We start from the raw sequence: 9,444 nt of genomic DNA on the forward strand, positions 1-9,444 counted from the left end.
GATCTAACGAGGTGGTGAATTTTTAATACACAAGTTGCAGCTGGAGCATCTGTGTAATCAAACTCGTATCCCATCCACATTCATTATCAAAAAGATTATCCACTGTATCATTAGTAATATTATGATAGTCAGGGAAGAGAGAAATGAAACTCTTCTCTCCACACCGATACCTTGTTTTGCCTATTATTTCAAGACTTCTCTCATTTTCAGTATACCTCTCTATGCAATGGAGGTTTTTTTCCTATTAGAATAGAGAAGCAAAGAAGGTATTCTTTTGACAAAGTAACTTTCAACCAAACTTGGTAAGAAGCTTTCCTTAGTGTCAAGGTGCGCCTATCCAATTGTCAACACTTTGATGCCACACTTATTTGTGCCCTTTGCAGATCCAAAAACATGCCCAAGAAGTTGTTGGTGCAAGTGCAAGCAAAGACCCAAGGCATAGTGCAAGACAGCCCATGACGGGCCATGAGACAGCATGTGCCAAGCCACAGCCAGCAGTAGCCAGTAATAACTAGCAGTAGCCAGTAACAACTAGCAGCAGCCAGGCCGCAGCCTTGTTAGTAGCCCAACAGCAGTGCCAGGCCACAGCAAGCCACGACCTTAGCCACAACAGGCTGTAGCCCAGCCACAGCAGGCCGCAGCCCAAGCCACAACTTTACCTGTGCAGCAGCAATTTTGAAGCACATTTTGGAGGGTCAAATGTAGTATTTTTGTATTGTAAATTTTTATGTAAATACCTTAGTATTAAAGGTGTTTTGAGATCAAGTTTTATAATTTTTCTCTTTTTGTAGAATTTTTAGAAATTTATCATAACTCCTCAAACATAGAGGATGTTTCATCTTGCTAACTAGGAAAAGGCTTAACAAGCTATATTAAGAAAGGGGTATCCAAGTGTTGAACCAAACTACTTGTGCCTTTATAGTACCCCAACCTAGCCAATGGTAAGACAACTTTTGTAGCACTTTTGGTGCATTATTCAACTATTGTAATACGTACTTTTGATCAATGAAAAGTTTATTTCACCTTTAAATTGTGCAAAGCTTTTCTATTGTTGCTTGTTTTAATTTTAGCTTTTTGCTTGCTAATTTGTGGCTTGTCTCCAACATAGTGGCTCATAAGCTAACTAATATTATGTTTTCTTGTCTTTGCAACCCCTTTGAGCTTTATTGGCGGGCTAGTGAATAGAGTTAACTAGTGCCACATACACTTGCATATCTCTTGACATGACTTCCGCACAGCCAGTGTGTGACACTTAGCCAAGTCCACCATTTTTGTTGTTTTGTCTATTTGTTTTTAGAATTAGATTGAGCCCTCATTTGGCAAACCACACTTGAGCTAATTTAGCCACATCCATCCAAAATAGGCTAAATTACCCACAAGAGACAAAAAAAAGTCACATGGATGGGGAAGGGTTTAGCCTGTGTCCAAATTACCAAACTATCTCAATTGCCAATCTGTTTGTGTCACAACAGCACCAAACAAACCACACACTTTCCCTTACCTAGGGCACGGTTAGACGAGAAAAAGGAGGCGAAAATTGAAGACTACCATCGGTGAAGAAGAACAGCAACTCCAGCTGTCCACAGCCCAAGCCCACCAGAGTGCACATTGGCGGCCACACTGCAGCCATCACGTCCTTGCCACCACCGATCATGAGGTACATAGATTTTTTTTTGGTTTTGGGTCTATTTGATCTCCTTCAACCCGATTTGCTGGGATATTCATTAATCGTTTATTTTTTATTTTTTTTGTTGTATGGATGTTATTTGTTTGTTTGGCATATGGGAAAACCACAGTATGATGATGGATGTTCCATAAATTTTGATGGATCTAAATTTTTGTTTTTTTTTTAGAAAATTGATCAAGATGCGTGGTCTGTTCTATTTTTTTGCTCAACGCTTTGATTTTACGCAGCATTTATATGCTGATTTTTGGAATTTTTTTTTTTTTTTTTTTGCCTTTCCCCCCTCCCCCTATTCTATACATGTCATGTTTATAAACTGAATCTCAGATTTTGTCAGGATCAAACATTATCTGTTTGTAGACTAAATTATAGTTTGGAAAATTATCTATATTTTGATGAGCTGAGAGCTAAGTACCTTTTTTTTTTTTTTTTTTTTGCCTTTCCCCCCTCCCCCTATTCTATACATGTCATGTTTATAAACTGAATTCCAGATTTTGTCAGGATCAAACATTATCTGTTTGTAGACTAAATTATAGTTTGGAAAATTATCTATATTTTGATGAGCTGAGAGCTAAGTACCTTTTTTTTTTTTGTGGGGATTTGGATCCTCTCCATTTCATAGGGAAATATTGATTCATTTACCTCCTACGAACATTGATTTCAAACTGTTTCTACTTTGTTAGATTTTATTATTGGCAATCCCGTTTGACAGGGATTTCTTTAAGAAGTTGATTTTCTTCCAAAACTAGGATTACTTTTGGATTTCTATAAGTAATTGGATTTCTTCCAAAACTACGATTACTTTTGGATTTTCTATAAATAGTTGGTTTTCTCCCAAAACTATTTAATTCCTCCAGATCTTCTTTTTGGTTCTTATGGTTTATATCTGGAAATATTTTGTTAGTTTTCTTTTATGTTTTATTGAGTATTCAACTCATGGTTTAAAGAGAGTACATCAAAAGTTTTGTTTGTTATACACAAGAGAGAGAGAGTTGTTCTTCTGTGGATTCTGAAGAATTTGAACCTGAAGCTTCGGTGGATTCTAGAGTGGCTCATCGTAAAGACAATTCCGAGGTGAAGACGGGGTTGGAAGAGGCACATAGAGGTTAGTTCAACTAGGCGTGGATTCGTTAGGTAATTGAGAGTATACCTGCGTAATTCCTTTAAATCTTCTTAGTGGATTGTTTTGTGGCTGTTGCCCATGATTTTTTAATCACAGTTGGAGGTGTCCAATTGTGGTTTTTCCACGTTAAAATCGTTGTGTCGTTTTGTCTTGATTGTTTGATTGAGATTGTTTTATTGCTTAAAATTGATACATAATCACAAATCAATATCTAGAGGATTTCTAGATTTTTCATACTTGAAATGCATGTTCAGTGATTACAAAATTTGGTGAAAGCAATATATCGATTTGGGTCGGTACAAATTATGTGTTTTGATCTCATTTTTATGGGAATTAAGATTAGTTTTTATGATTTTTTATAAATAAAAAAAAATTGGGGCGAGAGGAACTAATGGCAAACCATGATATTATGATTTGATGACTGTGACAGAAAAATTAAAAATTTTAAAAAATAAAATAAAATGGACACGCACTATGTCAAAAATTACAATATTTGGTCATCAACTCAATTTTGGGTAAAATGTAGCAGTATGATTTGTATAAACTTTTCTTTAACAAATTGTAAAACAAATACAGAGGTGATGTGTTCGAAAATAGATACCAATAGGGAAATTTATGGGTGTGCTTGGTTTGTGTTTGGAGATAAATTTTTTAAAAAATATTTGAGGCGAGAGTAACTGAATTTTTTTTTGTTTGTTTGGTTATATTTTGAAAATAGTTTTGCAGTTTGAGAGTTTGGTATGATTTGATATAGTTGAGAAGATGTGTGTGAGAGAACAAGTGATTGAGAATGTGAGATGAGAGAGAAAAAGTGATTGATTGATGTGTAAAAGAAAGAAAATAATTTTAGTAAGATTATAATGTGTTTTTGAAACAACTTGATTTTTATTAATTAAAATAGTGAATATCTATATTTCTGTATTATTTTATTTTTTTTGATAGAATACGTCAAGTGGCATGTGTTGTCTTGTGGTTTGCATGGTATAATTGGGCATGTATAATTGTGTATTATAAATATGAAACATGAAATATAAACTATTGATTACTTTCTCGCATTTTAATTTAATCATATTACAATAGAATCATTTCAATTGCTTTAAAATGCATAAATTCAAACTAAAATTTTCTATTATATTCAATGTTTATAAAATGTTAAATAATTTTTATTTTTTATTTTCAAAAAATGATGTATGGAGAAATTTCCTATGTGCATCTTTAAAACGGTGCACATCATAAAAAAAAATTATGATTTTATATTATAAACGTTATGATGCTTTGTAATGTGTGTTATGACATTTTGTGGTAAAATTATGAATAATAAATTTATGATGTGCATCCTAAAATTAAGAATCATAATGTTATGACACTTAGGCTTCGTTTGGGAAGTCATGGTTTGGGCTTTTTTGGCTATTTTAACCACAAAAAACAAAATAGGCTATTTTAGCCATAACAAACAAAACATCACATCCAACCCATAATCATTACATTATTCTCTCACAAAAAAACTCAAAAAAGCCAAAAAGCCAAAAAGCCCTTCCCAAACCAAGCTTTTAAGCCCAGGCTAAAATAGCCCAAAAAGCCAAAAAGTCAAAAAGTCAACCCACTTCCCAAACGGAGGCTTAATGATTTTTGTTATGACATTTTGAAATTTTTGTTATGACATTTTTGAGTAAAAAAAAAAAGTTATTGCTTTTTTTATGAAAAAGTTAAGACATTTTATGTTTAAGTTATAAAATTTTATAAAAAAATTATAAAAGATATACACCTTTTTGAGAGCTCACATTGTAGCATCTCTTCTATTATATATTATTTAGGACAACTCCAAGCTCAATCAAAGTGAAATTTTTGTTTTGAAACAAATTTAGTCTTATTTTGAGAGGTATGTTAAAAATTGACCTTTTAATTTTTTTAGATTTTTTTTGAAAAAAAAATATATTAAAAAAAGAGAAGTGATGTGATCCAAAAATATGAAGAAAAAAAAAAAAACTTTTACCCAAATTCCCAAAACGGACCTCAGAATCAAAATTGATTGAAGGAACGAATCTCTATACATTTTGAACTAACAACTCTGTTGCGTAGCTCGAATTATCAACGGCTTGAATGGTCCGAAATCCCAAAACAACGTCGTTTTGGAATTTTTTTTTTTTTTTTTTTTTTTTTCCTTCTAGTTTGTCTTAAGAGGAAGAAGAAGAAGAAGATGAGAGGAGGGAAGAAGAAGAAGATCGTTGGTGAACATCATCATCATCATCATTATCATCATCATCATCATCATCATCATTATCATCATCATCATCATCATCAACATCATCTTCTTCATCACATCATCATAAGCCAATATATATATATATATATATTTTTTTTCCCCTTCGCCTTCAGATTTGGATCTACTAGGAAAAAAAAAATCAACAACAAAATACACCATCATCAACAACAACAACATCTTTATCAACATCACTATCATTAGCACATCATCTTCATCTTCAGAGCCCAAAAAAAAAAAAAAAAGGATAAAACAGAGTCTGAAATCGCACCCTCCATCACCGTCGCCCCGCCACGCCATCACCGTCGCACCACCGTCGCCCTGTCCCGCCATCACCACCGTCTCTCTCTCTCTCTCTGTTTCTGTCTCTCTTCTCTCCTCCTCTCTCTTTCTCTCTCTTGCCCTCCTCCTATGTGTTTAGATATAAACCAAAAAAAAAAAAAAATTACCACAACGATGTTGTTTTTCATTCGAGACATTCAAACTCTCACTCATTTTCCTTGAACTAAACTAAAAGTTAGAGTACAACCCTCCAACACAGCCATATGTTTTTTTAATCACAAATATTTGATTATGATCTTGTTTGCCATTCAATTACAAAAAGATATTTTTGATTTTGATTTTGTTTTTGTTTTTTTAGTGCTTTTTGTTTACTTTTTTTATTCATCTTATCTAAAAAATAAAAAACCAACCGCCTGTATTAAAAAGCTAAAATTTCTCTTTTTATTTTTATTTTTTACATATTTTTTTATAAAAAAATTAAAAAATCATTTTAAATGTATTAATTTTTTATTTTATATTTTAATTAAAAAATTATTAAAGTAGTTTATTTCTAAACAGCTGGGGGTAAGATAGTGATCTCGATGTTTGTAACCCTTTTGGCCTCTTTTGGCTATTTGGATTTTAGTCACATTTGTGCTTTTGCAGCAAAAGTTAAAAGTGGATTTTTTTATATTTAAAGACGTTTGAGAAATTAAATTTTACTTTTTATGAGTTAAAATGTACTACATGAGTAAAGTTATAAATATTTTAAATTGAATGGAGATAATTTAATTATTTTATTATGATTTAATATTATAAACTAATATTAATTAAAAAAAGTAAAAAGTAATTTTTTATTAACTTTTCAAATCACTTAGGCCAAGTTTGGCAACTTTCGAAAAATCTAAAAAGTTAAAGGCATAGTTTGGGAAGTTGGTTTTGGTGGGTTAGGAGCTAAAATAGCTATAAAAAATAAATAGGCTATTTTAGTCACAAAAAATAAAACATCAAATTCAACCCATAATCATTACACTCCTCTCTCACAAAAAAAGTTAAAAAAGTCAAAAAGTCAAAAAGTCCTTCCAAAACCAAGCTTTTTAGCCCCAGGCTAAAATGGCCAAAAAGTCAAAAAACTAAAAAACCAACCCACTTCCCAAACGGAAGCAAAAAGTTAAAAAGTTATCACTATTCACCAAAAGTCAAAAATTACGGCTGCACAACTCCTAATCCTAATTTTCCCCTACACACTAATTTATACAATTTTTTAATACACATTTTTTCTTAAAAAGTCAAAAAGCTAACCTAAACATCCATATTTTTTTCTCAATTTTTTAGTCTAAAAAGACAAAAAGTATACTTATTTAGGACAGCCCAAACAATTCTTATTTTAAAAAATCAAAAACTTAATTAAGGCCAAGTTTGGAATATTGCAAAAAAAATCAAAAAGTCAAAAAGTTGCTCAAAAAGTTAAAAAGTTAATATTATTCACCAAAAGTCAACAATTACGGCTGCACAACTCCCAATCCTAATTTTTTCCTACAAATCAATTTTTACAATTTTTTATTACACATTTTTTTATAAAAAGTCAAAAATTTAATCCAAACATCCATATTTTCTTCCTCAATTTTTTAATCCAAAAAATAAAAAATATATTTATTTAAAACACCCCAAACAACCCTAAAAGTTAAAAAATTATTTTTCACCATCTTTCTAAAATACCTTTCATCTTCGCAGTGGGAATAGGAATGGAACAGAAGGGCCACCATCTATCAAAAAAAAAAAAAAAAAAAAAAAAAAAAAAACACAAAACAAAAGAATAGAAAGGCCACCTCACCTCCAAAGTCCTAGGGCAGTTTGTTTTGGGAGATAGAACAGAGGGGATTGATAGTACGGAAATTAATAATGAAAGGATTAATAGTGAAGGGATTGATAGTAAAGGAATTAATAGTGAGGAATTATTAAATTATTTTTATATAAAAAAATAAAAAAATAAAAATTATATTTAAAAAAAATTCCCAATATATAAAAAATAAAAAAATTTCTAATTCCCTCACTATTTTTCTAATACCATCTCTACCTCTTCCATACCAATCCTCCTTCCTCCTCCTTACTAATATTAAAGAATTACTAATCCCCTCCCTATTTCTCAAAACAAATACCATATTCTTAATCCGCTACTTACTATCAAATCCAATTCTTTTTTCATAAGAAAAAAGATTGGGACCCCCTTTCTCCCACCCTTTTTGACCCATTTTCTTTTTTAATTGATCACTTTTTTTTTTTTTTTTCTCCTCCTCCAATTACCATCTGCCACATATATGTGGAATAATAGGGATTAAAGTTTGAGAGGGTCTAAATCACTGCTATTTTCATAATTCTAAACAAACGGGACCTAGATTCACTTGACTGTCACTCACAGTTCTTTGGTTTGGGCCCACTAGATCCTCCAGCATATGTCCTTTAGATTCATTTTTGGCAAAAGAAAAGACCTCGTGAAACCCACCTAACGTAATAAATGCTCTGTCTGTGTCTCTGATGATTTTTCGGACACCACCGCACCAGTAGTTGCAGACCATCTGGCTCTAACCGCTATATGCCTTAGTTATTGGTCTAGGCCGGCTACTGCTCTAGTTGGTTTGGGCTAAAGATAAGAACAGGTATGAGGTTGTGGCAATATGATAAGAAATGAGGATAAGTCTTCAGGTTTTAACCCTTTTTTTTTTTGTTTTTTTTTGTTTTTGGGAGGTCGGTCACTTGAGTAGCAATAGGGCTGTTTGAAAAGAAGTTTTTTAGTTTTTTTTTTTTTTAGATTAAAATAATATTAAAAGATAAAATATATTAAAATAATTAATAAAATAAAATATTATTTTAAATTTATAATCATTTTATTTTATTTTTTATAAATATCACATTCAGTTATAAAAAAAATCTAACTATTTTCTTAAATATAAAAATTTTAACCTCTTAAAATCACAAAAAATTAAAATAACTTACTAAAATAATAATTTTCCAAACACTCATAATATGCCTTCGTTTGACATGTCAGACTTTTTAATTTTTTAGTTATTTTAGTCAAAAAAACGAAACAAAATAAAGTGATGTTTTGAAAAGTTAGTAAAAAATTAACATTTAACTTTTTTGGCGTTTTGGTGACTTTTTTATGTAAAAAAGTGGACTTTTTGTAATTTTTTTTGAAAAATGTTTGGTGGCCGCAAATTCTGTGGCTCAAATGGACCGAAAACACCAAAACGAAGTCGTTTTGACATTTTCGGACTATTTGAGCCACATAATTTGTGATCACCAATCATTGTCGTTTTTTTTTTTTTTGTAAAAAAGCTAAAAATCTAACTTTTTGCCAAATTCTCAAATTTCTCCAAAATAGGCTCTTTAGTCTAAGACAAAATATTACATCCAAATTATAATCATTTTATTTTTCTCTCACAAAAGTTAAAAAAGTAAAAAAATTATTTCGAATGAGATTTTTAAACCCCAAATTAAAATAGTCAAAATATCTACCCACATTCCAAACAAACCCTATATATAGGATTGGTAAGACAAATTTTTTTAATTTGGATGAATCATATACAATGTTAAAAGTATGAGTTTAGAACCTTAGCTTCTTGAGTTGTTTGGGATGTCTTAAATAAATGTACTTTTTATTTTTTTAGATTAAAAAGTTGAGGGAAAAAATATGAATGTTTGAGTTAATTTTTTAACTTTTTATGAAAAAATTTGTATTAAAAAATTGTATAAATTAGTGTACAGGGGAAAATTAATATTAAGAGTTATGCAGCTGTAATTTTTTACTTTTGGTGATTAGTGATAACTTTTTAACTTTTTGAATTTTTAACTTTTTTTACGTTTCCCAAACTTTGCCTAAGTTTCGTTTAACATTAGTTATGGTAGTCATTTTTTTTTTATGTTGAGACTTTTTTAGTCTTATTTGATTTTTATTTTTAGATTTTTTTGATTTTTGTGAAAAAAAGTGTAATGATTATGATTTAGATGTAATATTTTACCTTATTAATTTATATAATCTTTTTTTTTTATATACTTTTTTAATCTCAAAATGTTTATCAAACGAGAACTTAATTAAAACCTAGCCTGAGTCCCCTT

The sequence above is a fragment of the Camellia sinensis genome, chromosome 9 (assembly GCF_055761805.1).
Source record: "Camellia sinensis isolate YWXY chromosome 9, ASM5576180v1, whole genome shotgun sequence".
Classification (NCBI taxonomy): domain Eukaryota; kingdom Viridiplantae; phylum Streptophyta; class Magnoliopsida; order Ericales; family Theaceae; genus Camellia; species Camellia sinensis.